This window comes from Carassius gibelio, chromosome B22 (genome assembly GCF_023724105.1).
Source record: "Carassius gibelio isolate Cgi1373 ecotype wild population from Czech Republic chromosome B22, carGib1.2-hapl.c, whole genome shotgun sequence".
NCBI lineage: Eukaryota > Metazoa > Chordata > Actinopteri > Cypriniformes > Cyprinidae > Carassius > Carassius gibelio.
In genome coordinates this window covers 33221189-33245084 of record NC_068417.1, presented here as the reverse complement: position 1 = coordinate 33245084, position 23896 = coordinate 33221189, and the positions used below count along the sequence as shown (strand labels likewise).

General features: G+C 35.6%; 1 protein-coding gene across 5 annotated transcripts in view; it reads left to right on the top strand.

Annotated features, from left to right (window-relative positions):
• LOC127988287 (poly(rC)-binding protein 4-like) overlaps positions 1-23896 on the top strand; it is an 81908-nt gene that overhangs the window by 17695 nt on the left and 40317 nt on the right. For 2 of the 5 annotated variants that reach the window (XM_052590947.1, XM_052590946.1), the window contains exon 1: positions 6398-6469. The exons of 2 other annotated variants lie outside the window; for them this stretch is intronic. The gene's annotated coding sequence lies outside the window, so the exon portion shown is untranslated. Of the gene's footprint in view, positions 1-6397; positions 6470-23896 lie in introns of those variants that run through there. One more of the 5 variants, XM_052590944.1, reaches the window with a different exon arrangement.

Here is a 23896-nt window from a genome sequence, read left to right as displayed (position 1 = left end):
TTCGCTAATTATTTGTATTAATAAAAGTGTTTGTAATGTTTAATAAAGTTTTTAACGATATTTAATATTATTATTATTATATTTAAAATATATTACATAAAACATTACAAAATAAAGTTGTTCAGGTATTTAATTCTAAACATATACTATAGTTTAAAAAAATATTATTATTATTATTATTATCACGTTTTGTAAATGATTGCAATTATTATATTAATAATAAAGTTCTGTTACTATTACTGCTTTTAGAATTTACTTAATTTTTCATCCGTGTGTGTGTGAATGCATAGAAACATTTATCAAATTTATGAAAATATATTTATAAATGATTATATTAACAGCTGAAACAAAGTGTATAAATCTGTATTTAAAATAATATATTTTTAATGCTATTTAAATGGTGTTTTCTCTAGTGATGCATAGGTACTTTTGCTAAGTATATTGTGCATAAATAGATATTTTTAAGGGAAAATGAGCATATGCATGGAAATCCATTATCAACTGATACAATAAATTAGGGAAATCTGTAATATCAGCTGATGACTGCTAGTAAACTGGTATATTAAACATCTCAACTTGTAGATGCCTGAGCTAGTGAAGCAACCAGTTGAGGATTTCCCTCACAGTAGACATGGAGATTGTGCTCCCTCATTATCTTCACGACATGTTTCAAAACAAATGTCACCCATAGGTTTATTACGACACTCGCAGGTCCTAAAAATCCAGCCCTCTCCGTTGCATATCACCTCAAGCGTGAGAACCAAACATGCTGTCTGGGATTAGACTCAAAGGTCATATATGTCCCAGTTAGTGTGCCGTTTATGGTGAGATAAAAGAGTGAGGTTTGAGGAATGGCTTTGAATACTCGACCTGAAGAGCAGCATGTAGGATTTTCCTCGTGTCTCGAGTGTACGAGCGCCTTCAAATGAGCTTTTTCCACACATGGCTTCCCAGAGTCCAACACAAAGCCCTTGTTGAAGCGGTGAGATGGTTTCTCATTAGAGAGCTGGCTGCTTTTCTCCACTTCTTTGACTTTACCGCGAGGGCTGAGATGTTCAACATTTGACGATTTGGTTTTCGGATTAGCGCCATGATGGATTATACAACTGGTGGTCTACACCATTTAGATTGCTTGCTGTTTAGTGTCCTAGTTTATTTCGTGATCACTTTTGTGCTGGTTAAAATGTTGTTTACTAGTTAGGAGCCCATTAAATTGAGTACTATGGATTTGGGGACCCAAAAAGGCCATCCAAGATGTAGCTGAGTTTGTTTCTTCATCAGATTTGAAGAAATGTAGCATTGCATCACTGCTCACCAATGAATCCTCTGTAGTGAATGGGTGCCGTCAGAGTCCAAACAGCTGATAAAAACCTCACAATAATCCACAAGCAATCCACACCACTCCAGTCCGTCAGTTAACATCTTGAAAAGCTTGAAAAGTTATGTTTTTGTAAGAAACAAATGCATAATTAAGACATTTTAACTTCGAAACATTGCTTAACATTGTTTCCTCCAGTGAAAAGGTCACATCAAAATCCACAAACATATTTCGTTTGAACGATTTTAGACTGTTTTTGGCTTGTAAACGGAGCTTGATCTGTACAAATTTCGCTTCTGGCAATTTTTTTTACTGGGTAAAGCAATATTATGGATTACAAACTCCTCTACATCTTGGATGATCTGAGGTAGAGTATATTTTCAACAAATCTTCATTTTTGAGTGAATGCTGTTTCTCAAGGCAGAATAACGTGCACTAGATGTGGGACTGAAGGTCACACAGCCCAGACTGGCGGGTCACGTTGGAATCATGCATATCAATTATTTTTATTTCTTGTTTTTGGCTGACGCTTGGAGTTGCCAATTTGGGTGCCCGTTTTAGATCGCTGGCATTCCAGGCAAGGTAAGCGGCCACATTTAACCACCGGTTCTGGTGTTTTATTGGTGTGGCGTCACTCCAGCATAAATGAATAGGTGTTACGGTGCCCAGCTCGGCCTCTGCTCAGTGGGTGAATGCAGCATAATGTGTAAATATAACCATAATCCAATTTAACTGTCGAGAAAATATACAGATGGTGCACTTCGATTTAAGCTTAGCACGTGAAAATCTCATGAAACCATGTCTAGGTCACATTTTAAGGTTAAATTTACATTTGTTTTGGACGTGATTAATCAGTTTGACAGCACTATCATTATTGTTGTTAAATTCTTCCTATTGGTTGTTATTGTTCAATATTTTTGGGCAGTGTTTGATATGCTATTAAATCGTAATTATTTTAATGAATGACTAATTGTTCTAAAATTAAAAGGAAAAGGGGAAAAAAAAGGAAGGGGAAAAAGTTCTTATAACCTGCTATTAACAATTTCAAGAGTAAATGTATTTGTCACACTGTAAATTTACAACAAAGGGCAATATATGTTAAACTAGTGACTGAAATGGTAACTTAAAAAAAAAAATGATGAGAAAATTGTAAAAATAAATTGTGATTTACACTTTCTCTTGTTCATATGTAAACATTAAATTAAAATCTTGAGGGTGAAATAAAAAAAAAGAGGAAAAAAACTATTATCAGTGGTAAATCCACTGAAATAAATAAACTATTTATACACCATAAATGTTTTAGAAATTGTTTATTTATGCATTAAATGTAATAAACATAAAAAGTGTATACATTAATTTAAAAAAATCATTTGATTATATATTTATGTATGTAATGCATTTATTAAAATAATAATGAATTGTAAATGGGGATTAAATATGGGATGGAAATATTCTTAATTTTGTGTAAATTCCTAAAGTATAATTCCTTAATTATTTCTTTGATTATGGGTTGAAATAGACTGTGTTCTTAAATGGTTTTGTGAGATTTAGTAACACAGCAGCTGTGCAGTGCACAGAATCAGCTCCTCTATATGTGCCGGTGACACTTGATTCAAATAAAACGAGATGAAAACAGTCCAATCCAGACTCGCTCCTCTGGCTGCACATTCTGAGGAGAGGGATCTTGACATCCGTGCACCTGCATTTTTAATTTCCACCCTGACCACTCTACAGGCCTCTGGTTCCTCAAGCAGAGATCAGTCAGAGCCAGATGGAGATGTCTTTTCCCGCAAGTCATATATTACTCTTTCATTCCCCTATCTCTCTCTGTCATGAAGCAAAGGACTTTACTGAAAACGTCTCCTGCCAGTGCTCCTCCGTCACAGGGTTTCAGGCGAGCCGAAGTGCTCCAAATGTAAAAATAGCATGACGTACTGTCTGCCGTTTGCCAATGTAATAATAAAAAAAAATGATTTGTTAGCGTCTGACTCTTTAGTGCTGGGTAAAACACAGGAGCCAATAACCAGAGACTTATGGATGTAATCGAATGAAGAATCACTCGGCTCAAATTACGACCAATCTAGGCGCAAGGACAAAATGTACATATCTGTAATGCATCCTCATTACATTTACTGGAGCCATTCAGAGATCAGGTGACGGACATTAAAACAGATAAAATCCCTTTGGATTTCATTGTAGGAGTGACTTTGGAAGGTCTTTTTTTTATTTGGGACAGTAAGAAACTACCCAGAACACTCTAGCAACTGCAAAGCAACATAAAAACCTTTTAGGACAGCCTAGCAATCACTATAACCCAATCCGAACACATTATCAACTGAACACATTATGACAAAAAACAAAAAAAAAAAACATTTAGAACACCTTAGCGATTGCACAATAATATGTTAAAAATTGAGAACAACCTAGCAACTAGTAAAATCCAACTGGAACACCTTAGTGATCAAACAACAATGTTAAAAACCATTTAGAACACCCTAACAACCGCTAAAATCCAATCGGAACAACGTAGCGATTGAACAACAATGCTAAAACCATTTAGAACACCCTAGCAACCGATAAAATCCAATTAACGATTGAACGACAATGCTAAAACCATTGAGAACACCCTAGCAACCGATAAAAAACAATCGGAACACCGTAGCGATTGAACAACAATGCTAAAACCATTTAGAACACCCTAGCAACTGATAAAATCCAATTGGTGATTGAACGACAACGCTAAAACCATTTAGAACAACCTAGCAACCGATAAAAAACAATCGGAACACCGTAGCGATTGAACAACAATGCTAAAACCATTTAGAACACCCTAGCAACTCATAAAATCCAATTGGTGATTGAACGACAACGCTAAAACCATTTAGAACAACCTAGCAACCGATAAAATCTAATCGGAACAACATACCGATTGAACAACAATGCTAAAACCATGTAAATCACCCTAGCAACCAATAAAAACCAATCGGGACACCTTAGCGATTAAACAACAATACTAAAACCATTTAGAACACCCTAGCAACCAATAAAATCCAATCGGAACAATGTAGCGATTGAACAACAATGCTAAAACCATTTAGAACACCCTAGCAACCGATAAAATCCAATTAACGATTGAACGACAATGCTAAAACCATTGAGAACACCCTAGCAACCCATAAAAAACAATCGGAACACTGTAGCGATTGAACAACAATGCTAAAACCATTTAGAACACCCTAGCAACTGATAAAATCCAATTGGTGATTGAACGACAACGCTAAAACCATTTAGAACAACCTAGCAACCGATAAAATCTAATCGGAACAACATAGCGATTGAACAACAATGCTAAAACCATGTAAATCACCCTAGCAACCAATAAAAACCAATCGGGACACCTTAGCGATTAAACAACAATAATAAAACCATTTAGAACACCCTAGCAACTGATAAAATCAAATCGGAACAACGTAGCAATTGAACCATCTGGTTAATTATGTACTATAAGTAAAAATTTATTGTTTTTATTTTGTTATTGGTCTGTTTGTAAAAATATGTAACATTACAGTTTTGTTTTAATTAGTGGAATTTCATCAAATTCATAAATGCTACAAAGTTTTCAGTGTACTATTTTTATGTAATAAACTGGGTACTGCATTTCTTATTTCCAAAAAATATCTTGCTCAAAAGTGTTAAAAGAAACGTTGATGGGGCTGTTAAGGAACCTGAATTCTGAAATGTATTCTTCTTTGTTCTCGTCACATACTCTACCTTTAATCCTCCACATATTTTACTTGACTAAACTGATCAGAGTCAAAGTTCAGTTCAGGATTAGTTGATTAGTTAGGCTGAGTTAATCGGGAGCGAGCCACTATGGAAAAATCTTTCTTTATTTATTTTAACTCTTTGAAAGTCTTATCCCAATCCAGCAGAGTTCTTTATCCGCTCTTATCCTGCTCTTAACCTTTGAATCTCCACAGACACTCATCAGGCGGCTCTGCCGGGAACAAAAGCGCCTGACAGGCCTGTATGATAACTATTACAGATGAGAAACGCCATGCCTCTAAATTTACACATCTATCTTGCTTAGGAATATTTTGAAATCTATATGCTAATTAATAGTTTTATCTTTCCGCCCAAGTCTCACAATGTCCTATTATAAAAGCTTCCAAGACCTCTTCTGGCTCTTTGAGTGAGTATAATGTCACATTACTTTTTAAAGTATTTAAGGAACAAATTCTATGCTTTTTGTGAGATCCCTGTTATTAGATAAACTGTTTTTAGATAAACCCTGTTACTGTTTCTAGAATTTGTAGTGCTGACTGGCCTGGATCTGCATGGAATGGAACATCTAAAAATAATGTATATATATATATATATATATATATATATATATATATATATATATATATATATATATATATATATATATATACATATTTTTTTTTTGTTTTTTGTTTTTTGTTTAAACATTTTTATATATTTTTTGTAATTGCATTTCTTTTATAGTCTCTAAATAAATAAATACACACATATATATACATATGTATATGTATATATATATATATATATATATATATATGTGTGTGTGTGTGTGTGTGTGTGTGTGTGTGTGTGTGTGTGTGTGCGTGTGTGTGTGTCTCATATACCCTATTTCTGCGAAAGGATTTTTGTTCTCTATTATCTTTTTTTTTGTCTCCTCTACAGTATCAAGTCTATATTCAAACACCATGTAATTTATTTTATCCTTTGCATGTTTATGAAAAATCCATGCCCTGGTCTGTAGACTCCACTGCAGTGGTTTATCAGACATGAAGAGTTCCCGAAAGCAAGCAGAGAGTAATGCGAATCTCTATAACCTGAACCGCCTGGCTATTCTAAAACTATCGATCATGGGGCTCCAAACCCCCATCCCAGCATCTCTAGTGGCTTCTCGGGTTGCTTGCATCATCATCATGGTGTGGAACCAGAGTAAAGCGACAGCTTGATAGAACGACCTTCAACCTAGACAGAGGTCAAAGGTCTAGATAGGCGTTTCTCCTAAATGACAATCCATACTCACAATGCCTTAAACTGAAGGACGAGGACTGGAGAGGGATGAAAACAAAAGGGTTACTCAACTGTATCAGTGAATAATTGAGAACACAGGAGGTAAGAAATTCATTTTCCGTAGTTTAAAAGAGGGTAAAATAAAACATGTTTCAGTTTTATGCATCAAGGGATGCATATTACATGTTTTTATTTTTTTTTATTGCATTTGAAAGTCCCTCTATTTCTGACCTACTTTTTAATGCTTTAAGTTTAGCCATACACAGCAAAATATAATTTACATAAACGGTGCCTTTAAATAACAATTCAATCCAATGGAGGGAAAAAGAAATAAATAAAACTAGAAATAGCATGGAATATTTAACAGAAGGGGTAAGAAACAAATGCACGTAAAATAATCCCCAATAGAACTGCATCGCATGTATTTTTAGTTGCACTTTAGTTTGTAGCTATGATATGTCTGTCAACGATGTAACCGAATGTATTCAGAAAATTGGTTACAATCTGAGAGAATCGGCAACATATGTAGGGATCTCGCCTGAGGGGCTAATGTGTCCCGTGAGTACAAAGTGGTCCACGCAGCAGAGCGCCCATTTACTCCTGTGTGAAGGGGAATTTAACAGACGATTGCTCGATCTGAAGAGGGCTACGTGCCATTAGCGAGCCCTGTGGGACAACGTACACTAGAGGCTAAGCCTTACTTATAAGGTTGGACTTCATCAGAGAAAAACTCCATTTGCACAAGTGTGCAAATGTGAGTTACTGGCCACAGTCTTGTTTTACATACTTAAGGTTCGCTCTGTTTGACCACCAAGTTTGTGTGTCTTGCAGTTTCTAGTGCATGACTTGGCATTTTAAAGATGCAGCGCCTAATTTAAACTAAAATTCTAGATCTTTCTTTGCTTCCATCCCATTGCCTGGAATTTATTTATTTATTTATTTTTTACACAAAAACGTGATCTGTGTGAATTTGCCATTTACAAACCTCCTTAACACTAGGGGGCAACAGAGTTGCTTTGAAATGTTCGCGCTATTAGTCAGAGCTAGCTGAAAACATGGCTGACTTCAGCTAACTCTCTTTAAACAGTTTTTTCTTTCTGTCATGAGAGTATTTGACCTGAAAGACAAGGTGCGCATTAAATATCGCATGCGATTTATCATGCAGCCCTTCTAAGCATTATGCAAAATTGCGAAGTATTTTACAGCTAATGGCGAACAAAAAAACTGAACAATAAATCCTTGATCTTCACCATTAAACGACCTATTAAATGGGCCTAGGAGGAAATTCATACGAGACACGAGAGGAAATGATGGTTCGGATCTTAACGGGATTCTGTATTGCCGTAGCGTGTTCTACAATTAGTCTTGTGAGCTCATCGATTTAAGCCCACTATCTAGCAAGAGACGAGACGTGCAGATCCATTGTGGGTGTTTTTACCCAGAGGGGCCGTCCTGATTGCTGTCCAGATGTCCATTACTTTAATTGAGAGTAAGGAACAGCAGACTGCCAACTTGAGAGAGAGAAGGAGATAAGACAGGAAGAGGTAAAGTGCAGGGATGAGATGCTATTCCTGGTCAAAACATTCCACTTTGCCTCTGTTCTAAGTGCTGGAGCAATCCTGTCGTCCTGTTGGTGCATTAATGTCTCCTCTGTCTATACAATCATATAATGGGATCCCTCTTCTGCACTATCCTAAATAATGTTACAGAAAAGGCCATTTTTATTGTGTTCCCTTGTGGATTTTTGCATAACACGACCAGTTGTTTAAATAAACAGGGTTCATTTTAATAGTATGTTGACTTTAAACTATTTTGCTATGAGTTTCAGTCACGTACAACTGCGAAGGTCATGTTTCTAGATGACGTCCGTCGAGGCTTAGTTCATTCCAGTGTCATTTAGGATGACAATATCTTTATGTAGGTCTCACAGGGACTGTAGTCTGAGTTTGTGGAGACGCCAAGCTTAGGGACAAAGCCTTGTATTTGTTTTGAAAGGTTCCCTTTTCATAGTTTGTAGTGTTTTAGATATTTCTGGGGTGATAATTTAGTTGGGTACGGTTTTATTTTACACCAGTTGCTTGTTCGGAGTATATGAGATCATTTGTCTCGGCTGCATTTTAATTGTGGTTTGTTTGTTTTTCTAACATTTATTTGATTAAGGCGCCGTGGTCAAACCGAAAACTGAAAATACATTTGTGAATTTTAATAATAAATCAGTTTGAAATGGAAGCAGTATTGTTAGGAATATACCATAGGCTTTGCAAGAGACATTTTTTTTCTTAGCAAATAAATTGTGCCTCTTAATTAACTCGCAAATTAATCCGCTCAAGACCTTCATATTTTGAACAATTATAGGACTTTTTTTTCTGATTAATAGTCAAAGTAAGCGTGGGAGTACTGCTTCTAATAATTATAATGCCTGATATAATGGATGATTTTAATCAAGGAAATTAAAATGAGACACAAACCTTGTGTCTTTCGTGATCAATTGCAGTAACTTGCCTGCCATCACTGAATATTACAGAAGCGGTTTAACTCGAGTGACATATTTGTTTTAGGGCCTGATGGCTGATTTACGATGGTTATTTTGGGCTTTCAAACAACAGGTGATATCAACAATGAGATTTATCCATGTGCGACCACTACAATCTTGCAGGCTTTGCATTCAGTTCAGCCAAAACTGTGTTTCAGTGTTTAAAAACTATTTTAAACTACTACACTCTCTATTAGATACACAATTTAGACTGCATAGATCAATATCAGAGTGAATGTAATGATATATAACAAATTATTTATTTTATTTATAGTTTATAATAATAATAATAATACTTGTTATTATTATTATTAAATATAAAGGTACATTTAACCAAATATTTTTTATGGATTTTAAATTTTTTATGATACATTTTATGGATACAGATTTATTTCATAACATCAGTAGTAATTATGTGTTGTTATTATTATTATTAATATTATTAAATATGAAGGCATATTTACAATATTTAGTATAATTTAATATTAAATAATTCGAGTGAAAATATAATGAATAAAAATCCAATTTGATAAAATATTTAATGTAATTTAAGTTTTAAATTAAATAAAGTTTTGTCAAATTATCCTTTTTATGCAAAACAATAATAATAATCATATTGTTATATTTATTATTATGAAATATGAAGGCAAATGTACAAAATATGTTGTGTAGATTTTTTATATGCAGTTATTTCATGACAGCAACAGTATGTTGTTCATTGTAAATATTAATGCACATTTACAATATTTCTTATAATTTACTATTAAAATAAGTATTAATTTAATATTAAAATAAATTTGCCTTTTTATATAATAATAATAATAAAAATAATAATGTTCATTTTTTGAATTTCATATTATTATTATTTTTATGTAGTCAAACTTAATAATTAAATAATAATGATTTCAATAATGTAAAATTTAAGTAGCAGTCGTGAAATATATGTATGTATATTGAAACTGGAGCAATGAAAAGCCAAGAAGCAGAAAATATACTTCTGCCGTCTCAGCAGAGAACCAACAGATGGCTAAATTATCTTGACTTATTGTACTAGTGAATTGCAGAAGACACAGGAAGCCTAGCATTATATTGTCCCTTGTAAATCCGAACAAGCACAATGGCTGTGGAAAGCTTGAGGATCCGTAAAATCATGGGGAGAAAAACAAAATCAATAGGTGCTGTAGGGGTTAATGAGGCAGATGCATGTTACGTAGAAGAGTTTGAATGCTATCTGGATGGCTTAGCTGAAGGTACGCGGGACAGGGGCCAGACTGTGTTCTAGCACACGATGGACCCCCCTGGAGACGGAGACAGAGTGTTCACTCAATAGACGAAAAACGGACTGACACGCTCTCGCCATGGACGGCTGAGCTAGTCAACATCGCTATAGCTTCACTGTCAGGTGTGGTTTTATTTTTACTCGTTGGAATGTAGCACTGCAAACTGGGATTTTATACCAAGTAACATGTAAATGAACAAGGGTTAACAGCACGTGAACCTCTTAACAAGCTGCCTGTGCTGTGTACTCTGTGAGGACCACATTTACCTGCTTCGCTGGCACTGATAATTGCTGACAAAACCAACAGTGGATCCAGTTGGCGGCCCTTGCCCAGCCCTCAGATGGTTAGCCAAATGACACCGCATGTATAGCGGTCAGCGCTTCCCATTCTTTGCTACAGACAAAGGGAGACATTTACTAATGAGAGCAGGCCATCCAGTCCATCAGACGCCTCCATCACACACGCATTGACTGAACAGAGCTGTAAATCACAATTAGAGTGACATGTCTTAACAAGCCTGTCTGCCGTCCCCGCTTCTTCGCCCGTTGTAGCATAAACCCCCAGAATTACAATTATATAATTAGATCATTTGTCCCTTCACTTAATTGGCACTGTGTCGCGGTGGGTTGTTATGCTGCTCCTCATTTAAGACTAATATTTTGTTGTTGAACTAATAAGATAAAGATGCGTAAATGTCAGCAGTGCATTTATTAAATCGCAACGGGATCCAGGATATTAGTGAATGGATATTGCAACCTAGGTTTACCATTTGTCATCTGAAGGATTAATGAGATTCGTCTGAGACGATACATTCATTTGCGACGAGGATTTTTTAATCAGACGTATCTGTTTGTAATATGTTTATTTATATCCCTCCAAAGCAATCTTTCTGAACACCAGGAGTGCGAGATTCGATGGTGCGCGAGTTTTAAAGCCATAATTTTGTTTATCTGAAGAACGCATTTCGGAGAATCAGATTGCTGGGTTTTGATGGATTACAGCCGGTCTTTGTGCCTGTTTTGTAATGCAGATAAATCAAAAGGCCATCTTCGTTTCATTAATGCGCACACACACACTAGCTCATTGTATGTGCAAACTCAAGTAAAACATGCTTGTTGTATTACATTTATGCATTGATTTTGTTTATGAAGATATTTATTAGAAACTGAAGTGTCTAATTTGGTGTAAGTACACTGAATAAAAGCAAAAAAAGAGACTGTTTTCGAACAAAAACACTCCCTGTCTCCTATTGTTTTCTTTAATAAGATGGCAATGACCCCAAACTCACCCCATTGGTTGAGTCAATTCTGCTGTTGCCGGGCTGTTTAGGTGGCTCAAACAAACAGAGAAAAGTTTTGAAAACTACAGAGCCAGAATTTACACATTAGGAGAACAACCAAAAGTAATAGAAAAAAAAAGAAAGAAATAAAAGGACTGTTTTAAATCAAAAAAAAAAAAAAACTTTCTGTCATTGGTCTGTGAAACAGATTGCCCCGCCCTAAACTCACCCCATTGGTTGAGTCAGTTCTGCTGTTGTCAGGCTAGTCGGGTGGCTCAAACAAACAGAACTGTTTGAAACCATAACAGAACCAGAGTTTACATTTTAGGTTGATTCCCCCATAATAACAAAAAAAAAGTCTCTGTTTTAAAACAGAAACACTCCCTGCCTGCAACTGGTCAGTGAAACAAATAGCCCCGCCTCCAAACTCATCCAATTGGTTGACTCAGTTCTGATGTCGTTGGGCTGATCAAGAAGCTCAAGTGTTTAAAAAAAAAAAAAAAAAAAAAACAGAGCCAGAGTTTATACTTTGGGTGAATCAGTCTATAAATATATTACATTTTACAATTTACACCTATATGGTGTGATGCTGCAAATGAAAGGGCAGTGCTTGAATGGATATTATAGGGCAGATGGTTGATAAAGATAGCAATCATTTATTTCTTCTACCGTGAAGTTTGGTAACGAAAGGAAATTAGGTTGTATTAGTCATCAAAATGGCTATGATATAAAACAGAGTGAAAACATCTCCATTGTATTAAAGGATAAAATGGCAAGGAAGCTGGCTGTCAAGAGCAGGGCCGAATGTAACCTTTAACTCCTGTGACATTTTATCAGTTGGGGTAATTACCACCTCCATGTGACTGAACATCAATCACCCTGGCTTATCTTTGAACAAAATTAAGAAATAAACAGTGGCAGCCAACATGTACACTGAATGGGTCATTAGCAGCGTAAATGTGTAACTCATTTTGTTTTTCTCATTTGTTTTTAATAGTTCTTGGGTCTCTCATGATGCGGTCTGACAGTATGATGGGGCAAGAGGTCAGCGCTCTTACAGAGTGTTAGGGCACAGCGAGCGAGCAGCTTTGCTCCCCGCGGACCTCATTAAAACCTTGAGGAGAAGTAGTGTGAGTCTGACCACTGAAGAGTGCTGCCTGGTAGAAGTTAAAGTGCTCAGGCCTTCAAAGACATGTTGGGAACTTCAAATATTAGAGGGAATGTTATGTGTTTCTTGTGTTTTTGTCACCCCTGTGCTACAGCTTATTATGTAGCAAAGTCAAAGGCTTGAGTGTTTTTGAACTGCTTTATACAATTACTTTATGTGAAGTTAGGTCTTGAAGAAACATTTCAATCAACTAATGGGATCGTGCTTTTTACAGTTATGGGCTTCAACCCTTGTGAATCAGTATCAAAATTAGTATTGATTGTCAAGGTAGGTTTTGGGAAGAAGTTACTCATGAGGATACGTAAATCAAAGTTTTTTCCTTGAAGGATGAACTATTCCTTTTATGCATATGGTATTTTTAAACATGTAAAAGAGCGTTGACCCTGGAATGGTTATCTAAAGAATGTTGATCAAGCAATAGGTCCTACTTGCTGACATCACATAGTACCCAATTACGCACTTTGAATAATTAAACACGTGTTTATTGGTGGAAATTGAGTAGTTGTGTATATCAAAAGCAGGACATGTTTTCACAAGGGGGAAAAGCGTGGAGTCCTGTCACCTGCACTCTAATTCGAGCAGGCTGTCTGAATCCCTCAGGGGTCCAGCTGTCCAGCACGGAACAGCTGAGGAGCTTCCCAAAGATCAGAGGCACACGCCCGAGCCGATCTGCTTGTGCAGCTGACAAAAGCCAAACCCCGAACCTCCGCCCAGCCCCACTCAGTTTGCTTTGTGCAACAGTCCTGGAATCCATTCCTGTGTGAAGGGTGGGTGGCACGTCGTGTTGTTTTAGCACCATGCTCTACTGGGCTCAGGCGTCAAGTCCCTAAACCTACCGTGTCCGAGACACATATCTGTCATTGGAAGGGCTGACGAACACAGGCCTCTAATAGCTTGGATATCACAAGCCACCCCTCAGAAGCCGTGACGGCAAATGAAGGCGTCAGTCGCAAGTCAATTCAAATGGAAGATGCACTGCAGTGCTGGTATATTATGTATTTGGGTCAGTTTGTGTCAGGAAGGCTGGGGTTGGCTCATCAAGAGCGAAGTTTCCCATAATCTCCGTGTAAGGCAAGAAACAAGATAGAAGTTCTCTCAAGTTTTCTTTTGGAAACAGTCTGGGATAAAGTGCCAGATTCATTTGACAATTACGAACTCTTTCAGAGAAGCAATCACAAGCACATGCGTATGGCTCTGGTCAAGAGGAAGCACTTACGGATGGATGTCCAACCAATAGCCGTTCCCTGTGATCTCACTGTAGTCTCACAGGAAGCAAATGGGAACTCTGAAAATCCAATAACTCCTTTACTTCCTTCCTCCGGTCCTTTTTTTCCAATCTCCATTGTATTTACTCCGTCATCCGTTGGTTTGCGTGTAATCCTTTGCCACTTCAGAACCGGGGTCAGGGATAGAAAATGAGAAAACAAGTTGGGGTAATTTTCCTCTGCCAATATTCTCGGCCGGTGACCTTCACCCAGACTGAAGTGGAGGAAGCCAGGCAAGTGGCTGGCCGAGGAATCGAGGGGTGAGAAATGAAAGCTAAGAAAAGCAAAGTAGAAATGAAGTTTCCTGCCAGCTACACCCACCGAACCCAACGGCAAAGCCGCGGTAAGGATAAGTAACTCTGCTGCCTTTTGCAGAGCATCTAATTAAATCGAAATGGGACAGTTTCCGGTTATTGCCTATACTTATTAAGTACCTACCCAGTCCTTGTACTCCAAGCTTTGATTGGAGTCTGAGATCACTGAACAAATTTAATTCGGCACCACCACTCAGCTGGAGCCTTTCACACAAAATTAGAAAAAATGATGAGTAGAATTGCACTTTAAAATTTTGAGAAATCAATAATACCTTCATATGCTAGTCTCAGTGGTTGGATTAGTGGCTCTCTGTTTGACTTTGGTAACTACGTCTATTATTCACAAAATTAGAATGTTACTTCTGGGATTAAGCAATAAGAGAGTATGCTGGCCTTAACAACCAGACAATTTGCAATTATTCCGACCATTTCTTATCAGCAAGAAATAGACCATCTTTAAAATTCAGACACTCTTCTGAAGTTGTAATTTATAGGCTGTTTTTATGGATGCGTGCATAAGATGTCCAAACAATGGTGATTTGATTAGAAAGGCCATGACTGGCACCTCCACACTGTTCGTGTGGGATCTTCCCACACACATTATAATCTGCCATCTGACTTATTGAATCATGACTCGAGCGTGATCCATGCCATCCCTGTAATTGTTGTGCCAGGTAACTGGTTATTTAGGTGGCGACACTAGCCGTGAAGTTTCTTTTGAGCAACCCTGACACGCGAAAACCATAAAGAATGAAATCTAAGGACAATAAATGTTATTAGCATAAGCCTCCTGTCTAAAACTTTAGATTTTATGTGCTAGAGATTGGTTTATTTTATCCTTTGTAGTTCATGATGCATGTCGTTATGCAAAATAAGAGAAAACTATTTAGGGGCGGCATGAGACTTTCTGGCTATTTCTCTTTTGTACCAAAGGTCTTGACACAAGAAAAAACTAAATATTATCCAGAAAAATACAAATAGGATGACACACACACACAATCAGTAAACAAAAACAACAACCTTGTTATTAGCATTAGCATTAGTGTAACTCAATCAAGCTTAATATTTATTAATATTTTTTCTTTTGAGGTGAAAATAAAACAAACAAAATACGAAGGGTGACAATTAGACTTAACGTGAGCAATGAAGAAAACAATAACCCTATTGATAGCATTAGCATATAAGCTAAGCCATATTAAATATAACCATAATTTTACAACAAATAATACAAAAACAAAGAACATTATTACTGTTGTGTGGTAACCACAAATTAACCATAGTTTTGCTACATGAGCTATGGCAGGAAGCTAAGTAATTAAACTGTGACCACTGAGTGCATGAAGTGTCCAACATGCAGTCTTAATTTTTTTTCAATGAGAGAGATAATTCAATTTTGTTATTATTCACTTACCCACTCCGCGTTTCAATCATGTTTATGTTTCTTTCTTAAATTTAGTACAAAGTACGATATTTAGAAGAATGTTTGGATCCAAAAATTTAACGGTAGCCATTGACGTCCATAGAAACTTGTCCGTATTATTTTGGTTGCTTTTCATGTTTTTTGAGAATTTTACTTTTTGGGTGAACTGTCGCCTTCGATATTTGAAGTGCATCTATGTCTTGTTGGACTTTTCCATGTGAACACACTACTTGTTTTATTTATACTACAAAACAGCCTTGTTTAGTGCATAAGCGTGTGAACTGGGACACAAGATAAATTATTTAGGTAGCAGCACTAATCACAAAGTCCCGATTGGCTATTTGTCTTTTTCACGAGAGACCCTGAAGCTATCAAATTCAACCGAATTCAAAGCAATGCAAATAGGATGACAATCACACACACACAATCAATGAGCAAAGATAATAAACCTTTAATAATAAACATTAGCATTTAAGCTAACTTGGTAGCTTTAGTTGGTGGTTTGTTTCTAGTTCAGTTTAATGCAGTCAGTAAACAGACTGCTTTTGTCCAGGAAAAATGTTCTCAAATGCAAGAAGAGACTGTAAAGGAAGAAGAGGTATTTTTGGTGCAGACAATCAATAGTATCAGATCTACATTAGAAAACCGTCCTTGTGAAACTATATGAGAATTTATTTAGAAAGATATGCCATTGTCTTTGTGGAGCTTTTGTTTGTGTCCTAGAGTACACGTTGGCCATGACTTTGCAGTGCTGAGATTCAAATGTTAGGTGTCCATCATTTGAATATTACCCAGCATTCTGCTTCTCTTCGTCCTTGTGCAAACAGCAGTTTTTGATTCTGTGTGAGCCAAATGCTTCTTTTCACTGATCTGAAGTCAGAAGTCTGTTTGAATCTCCTCGTCTACCACATATGCACATTTATTTTCTTTTTATTCTTTCTTTTGAGGAAGCTGATTCCAGATCAGCACTCAGAAAAAAAAAAGAAAAAAAAAAGAAAATGGAGCGTGACTCTGATCTCATGAGTCATGTCACCTTTTGCACAGATTTTCTCAATATTAGCATATGCTTTTGCCTTCGGTCTTTCTCTTGCTGTAGTTAAGTGAATGTTTAGATGGCAAAGAACATTTATGTACATAATTAGCAGCTGAAATTTAATCAAAACTATAAGGGGAACAAATTCATTCATTCATTCATTCAGTGTAATTATTTAATCAATGAATTAATCAATCAAGTTATTTATTTATTAGTTTGAAGTGTAAAAAATGACACCAACAACCAATCCATTAAATATTTTTTTTATTATTTATACACAATTGTACATTTCACTAATTGTAATTTCACATAATTTTACTTAATAATTTAATAATAATAATAATAAAAATAATAGGTATGATAATAATAATAATAATAAACAATAAAGAAATAAATCCAGTTATGTATTTATTTATTTGCTTGTTTGAAATGTGTAAAAATGTAATTAATTAACAACAACAAAAACAACAATTCATCCATTTTTATGTATTTATATTTTTCTACATAATTTTTTACAAATCTAATAAGAAATATGTATAACAATGTAGTTAATTAATAATAAATAATTAGAATATTATTAATGATTAATACTATTATATTGTATAATAAATCCAGTTATTTATTTATGTATTTATTTATTTGTTTGTTTGAAATGCGTAAAAACAATTATTTAAGAGGAGGAAGAACAAGAATTTAGTGTAGCATTAAATGACTGGATTTATTTATTTATTCTTTCATTCATTTAATGTTGTATTACTGTCAATTATTATTAATAATTATGTTTAAAATATTGTTTACACTAAATTATACTTGCAAAAAAACAAATAAATAAATATACTTCACTAATACTTTGCTAATATAAATATATATATATATAATTTTACTAATTATTACACACATATAGTAGCCATATTATTATTAATGATTTTATTAGCAGCTCAATATTTCAAATTATAAAATTTTCCAGCAATTCCCCAATTGAATGTGAAAATTCAATTTGCGTCTGTTTTTGTCGGTATTCACTGTTATATCTTGCGTTTGTCATTTCTATGTGTACTGCTGCACATGTGCCCGATGCAAATGCAGCACGGAGGATTCCTCCTCCAGCCCCAATCCCTGCGCTGAGCTGTTTTCAGACCCGTCACATAAATCTCCAGCGGCCGGAGCCCCTCGGCAGACAAGGTCACCGCCGCCGTTTAGCTGCCAGTCATCCGGCAGACCTGCTTCTACAAAGCAACGTTACCCGGCGCTGCACAGTCAGCTCTCTGTGACAAACATAAGACACGACGCAAATAGTAGCGCAGCAACAACACTTTGAATGTCTCGAACTCACAGTAATTATCCTAATACAGCACAAGTCTTTGACAATATAATCACTCTCGGATTCACGATAACATGGCGTTATCTTTACCTCTGAGGCATTTATTGACCTTTAAGCCGTTGTAGTAGCACGAGCTGTCAGTGAGGAAATTGATTCAGAAAAGATAGCAATCAGAAAATCCAGAAATTCATCCTTAACTGTGCTGCTCGCCGCAATTATCGCAAACCAAACGTACGATTGTGAGGCAACAGTCACAAAAGAAATCAGGCTAAGTTGAGTCTAACTGCTTTGTAGTTAAGCTGGCGCTCTTCAGAGTGGAGAACGCGGCTTCTTTCGAGAGCTCTTCAACGCCCCTGCTATCCCACTCAGCATAATTATAGTGATCATGAGCACGGGATGAGTGATGGAAGGAGAGGGAGGGCGAGACGTGAGGATGGATGGAGTGGGTGGAGGGAGGAAAGGCGAAACGCCATGATCTTGTTTTGTCTTTGTGTTCTGGCAAGGCCCCGTTAAATCTCAGACATGCTACCCTACACTCGTGCTGTTTAAATAGTGTGTGTGTGTGTGTGTCGCTGTGAGGAACCCTCTGAGCACGAATCGCAGAGAAATGCATATCAACTTGGAGTTTTTTTTAATAAATTGTTTTAGGCAAATCTGTTTCGCTTACTTTGGAAAAAAGTAGCATTTTTTTTCCCATCTAGCACTGATTGGATCCTGTTCTGTGAACAGCAAAACCCTTTTGAAACTAGATAATTGGCATCCATGTTCATAACCTGGACACTTTCAGATTTGTGTCTGATTTTCAACATTTTTTAAATAAATAAATAAAATAAATATGGATTTGTTTTTATAATGTTTTTTTTTACATTTTTATTTAACACATAAGTATTCATGCATTTTTCATGCATTTATCTATTTATTTATTTGTATTATGTAATTTCCATTGTTTATTTGTTTGTTATTTTTCCCTTTAATTTAGGATTTTGCAAATAATTCAGATATTAAAAAATGGATGACATAGACAAATATGTCATTAAAAATCCATTAATTTAACAAAATCCATAAATATTTATGTATTTGTATATTTTTCATTTAATACTAAGTGTGTATTGATGTATTTTTTATCAAATAATTTCCTTTCTATGCATGCATTTTTACATTTAGATGCAATATCTGTATGACTTATTTGGGTCAGATTTGAATATAAATCTAAACATATCATTAAATATACATTTAAAAAATCTATTAAAAACACATATGTATTAAATAAAAATACATAAGAGCTTCAAATCTGTTTTTAGTTGAGGTTTTTAGTTCATTAATGCAGTTTATAAATTTATGTTTCATGTATTTATTTATTTTAAAGTAAATTCAACTTTTTTTTTCCTTTTTTTTTGTCTATGCATTCATTATTATGTGATCTCCAAACTAATTTTCTCCCTGTGATAAGATCTTGTCCCATGTGTGTAAATAGCAAAACTCTTCTAAGATGTAATTTTAGGCATTCATATTGATAACTAAAACATTTTCAGGTGCAATATGGGATTAAATTGAGGATTTCTTTTGGGGGAAAATTCAGCTACATAATGGATGACAGATAAGAGCAATACACAAACACTGCATTAATAAAATAAAATAAATCAGTATTTAAAATGGATAGATAAGGGTTATTTTTATCTATTTTTGATATATTGTACTTAATACATAAGTGTGTATTCATGTATTTTTTTTTCTTATCTTTGCTAATCAACATTATGATTTATTGGGATCTGTTTCTGAAAACCAATTACCAATTCATTTATGACTATCATTGAACTGTAAATTAGGGAAAAACTGAGCCGTGAAACAGGAATTGAAAGTTATATTTCTTTTCTGTATCTAATAATATCCACTAGCACTTTCAAACCTCAGACTAAAAAACAACAACTTTAGATACAGTTTTGCAATGGGTTCATGTGTGTATTCTTTTGCGAATTCAATTTTTTTTTTGTCAGCAGAGAAAATATTATTTACCCACGGCCTGCTGGCTCATTGTTGTCCTGCATACGAGATTAGCTCCAGTGCTTTTAACCAGCTTCCTTTCATATCGTCAAAGCTATTCACCCAACAATGAGATTAACTCAGCCCTGTGTGATGTAAATAGAGGCTCCGGTTCAAGGACAGCCCAGCGTTTATAGAGACGGAAGCTTGTCTGTTTGATTTGGAGGAGTGATGGCCATTTGGGGGAACAACCCGTTGGGACAGGCCGGGAATCCTTCATCCGTGGGCCACTGAGAAAGAGAAAGGGAATCGGTTGATGGACGGGGATCTTAAAAAAAATGGGTTTAACCCCATCCTACAAGTATTCGAAAACAGTTCCATAATTCATGTACACTGAGACGAAGTGTCATTGGCTGTAATAGAAATTCTGTTGTGTGTTGATGGACGGTCAATGGAGTCCTTCAGAATCTGAGAATAAACCTGTAATCCACAACCTTAGATGGTATATGTGTTCAGTAAACAGTTTTTCTTGAATCAGGTCTTGAAGAAAGAACCCATAGGAGCATTTCATTGCTTGGACTATAGCTGTTTTTAGAGCCTAATAATGTAGTTAGCATTAGAAGTTACATTAGTGAAATTTCCACAAATTGTTACAGGTAAAAAAAAAAAAAGCTACATTGACAAAAGGCATATGAGCCCTATGTATGAAGTCACTTTAAAGGGTTAGTTGACCCAAAAATAAAAACTCTGTCATTAATTACTTATGCACATGTCATTCTAAGATCTAAGTTCATCTTTCGAACTCAAATTAAGATATTTTTGATGAACTCCGAGGGCTCTCTGACCCTCCACAGACAACGATGTAATTACCTGCGTCACTCTAGCGCCATTTTGGAGAGTATCCTCTGAACGTAAACAATGTGTCAGCTGCACCACACGGATTTGTTTTCTTTATTATTTATGCTTTGATCTGAACGAAAACAACGGATTCGTGGGACAGAGCTTACACAGAACAGCATTCTTTGTTTACGTTCAGTGGATACCGTCCAAAATGGCGCAAGGGTTGAGGAGACAAATTGCTGAATAAAGTCAATGTTTTGGATTTCTTTGCGCACAAAAAGTATTCTTGTAGCTTCGTAAAATTCTGTTTGAACCTCTGATGTCACATGGGCTATTTTACCGATTTCCTTTCCTTTCTGGACGTTGATCATGTTAATTACATTGCTGTCTATGGGAGGGTCAGAGAGCTTTCAGAATTCATCAAAAATATCTTAATTTGTGTTCCAAAGATGAACGGAGGTCTTAGAATGACATGAGGGTGAGTAATAAATGAAATAATTTTTTTTTATTATTATTATATTCCTTTAAAACCAATCAGCTTTCTGTTAGGAAGCACAGCGAGTTTGCGTGACCAGCTTGAACCCGTTGCCAAATCTGTGTGAGGAAATATTTTGTCCTTTCACAAAATGTTGTGGATTTTTAGTGAAATTATTTACCAATGTTTGGTGAATGAAAATGTGACTATACAATAAGGTTGGCGTATACAGGTCTGAGATATTTCTTAGGAAAATAAAAACAAATGGAGACATACAAAACAAGTATTGAGCTATAAAATGTGCGTGGCTTACTGTTTGATGAATTGAAATGGATGCTGGAAGAATTGAAAATGTTTGAGTTCATATTGAGTTTTCTCACTTGTACTATACAATTTTGGTATCTTCACAAATTGCACAGTTTGAGATATGCAGTAGTAGTACTTGATTTAAAGTCAACACTTTCGACATACATTTGAGATCCCTAGCTGGTGCCAGAAACCTTGACTACAAGTAGACTTTTCTCAGGAAAGAAAAATACAATAAACGACAAGATATGGTCTCTTTCAACAACCAAACAAATGAGGAAAGTGTTACTTATTTAATGTGCAAAGAGGGTAGCCAATCACAACAGAGCTTGTTTACATACAAAAGAATGAACTACAATGCAATGAACCACTGTGAATGACATTATTAAATAAAAACATTGGAGAAAGATAAAACTATCAATTTACAATTGTCGACTGTTTATATAAAAACAACATATTTTAAGTTTATTGCAAAATATGCTAAATATATTTTGAGAGCATGTGAAGACATCTCGATTACATCATTTGCGGTGCTTCATGGGAGTGGGTGGAGTTCAGTGCACGTTTGGTGCGATTTGCTTGCTGCGACTCTGATTGGTGGAATTTACTTTACAGCATCATGGGTAATGTAGTTTTTCACCAAGGATTAGCCTGTTAAATATAACACATATGGTGAAATAATGCAAACTGGTGGCTTCAACCAAAGCAAATAACATTAAGAACCTCACAGTAGGTAGCCTATGTTTTTAAAAGTTTATAAGTTATCATTAAAAATTAATTTCCCTATGGAGAAAATAATTGGTGTTTTACTTATGGAACTGGACTGTTGCTCTCTCTCTCTCTCTCTCTCTCTCTCTCTCTCTCTCTCTCTCTCTCTCTCTCTCTATATATATATATATATATATATATATATATATATATATATATATATATATATATATATATATATATATTATTTTGTTTATTTTTTATTGCAAGAAACCTTGACTACAATTGGACATTTTTTCCTGGAAAGAAAGATACAATAAACTGCAGTATATGACCACTTTAAAATATGAATGTTGTAAGGCAAAGCTGCACACTGCAGTATGAACTAATAACCAAGTGTCCATCAAGCCCCCAGTGATCATTAAGGCCCTTCTGGTGCACCCCTTCCATTCTCGCTTTGGTGGTTTCCTGTAACAGCTCTTGTATTCATGGAATGCACCATTATAAATATTGAAGGGTTAAGAGGGGAGGGCTGCGTGACAAGCACACAGTGAACCGACACATTAGCCTGAGCGGCCTTGACTGGCAGGGTGTGTATTTGAGCCGCGTGTCAAACATGGAAGAAGAGAGCGAACGAGAGAAACAGAGCAATGCAAATAGCAGCGCTCTGCCGTGACCTCGAACTCCTCCCTGCATACAGATGCTTTGAATGAATCCTGAGTTTGTGTTCATATTCGAACCCTCCCAGCATGAGTGCAGGTGCTCCCTAATGTCATCGCAAGAGCACTTATCGATCTCAAGCTGTGCTCTGAGATGCACTTAAATCTTGTGCATTTGGGATCGTAGCTCACAGCATGTGGTCAATATACCATGTTACATTTATGTAAGGACACATGAGACAATCTGTTTCTGATGTTTAGACATGCTTACTGTACCATGATAATATGAGATGCCTTAGATGGTAATACTATGGACAATACCATGGTATTTACATGGTACTCTTAAATAATCAATAACTGTATTTGCATGAATTACAATATTCTGATATTAATCAGAATCTTTTTATATGCTGATTATGCAGGTGTCATGTAAGAGCATTAACTTGAATTGCTATAATCAGATTAGGCTAATATTCTGGTTTCTAAAATATGAATAACACAGCTGCCTTATTCTTTTTTAATCATAATTTTGGGCCATGCAAACACCTTATTCAGAAAATCCATCATACATTTTTTAATATAAATCGATGTATGTCCAAACAAAGATAATCTAGGTAATATTAAATATACATAGCAAAAATTGAGATCATGAAGAAATGCATATTTGGAGCAGGAGGAGACTATTAACGTTTAACATTTTAAGGTAGGTCTGCATTCGCGAAATTTCACAGAAGATTATGAGGGACTAAAAAAGTTACATTGTAGTGATTTATAAAGCACTGTTCACTCAGAAGTCACTTTCAAACCATGCAGCTTTCTGTTGGACAACATGGCTTATCTGTTGCGAAATATTTTGCATAATTACCCATCACATGGATTTGTATTGAAATTGCTTGATTTTGTCCACAAAAATTCGTAAAGCAGTGGTAAATGTTATCACACCTTTAC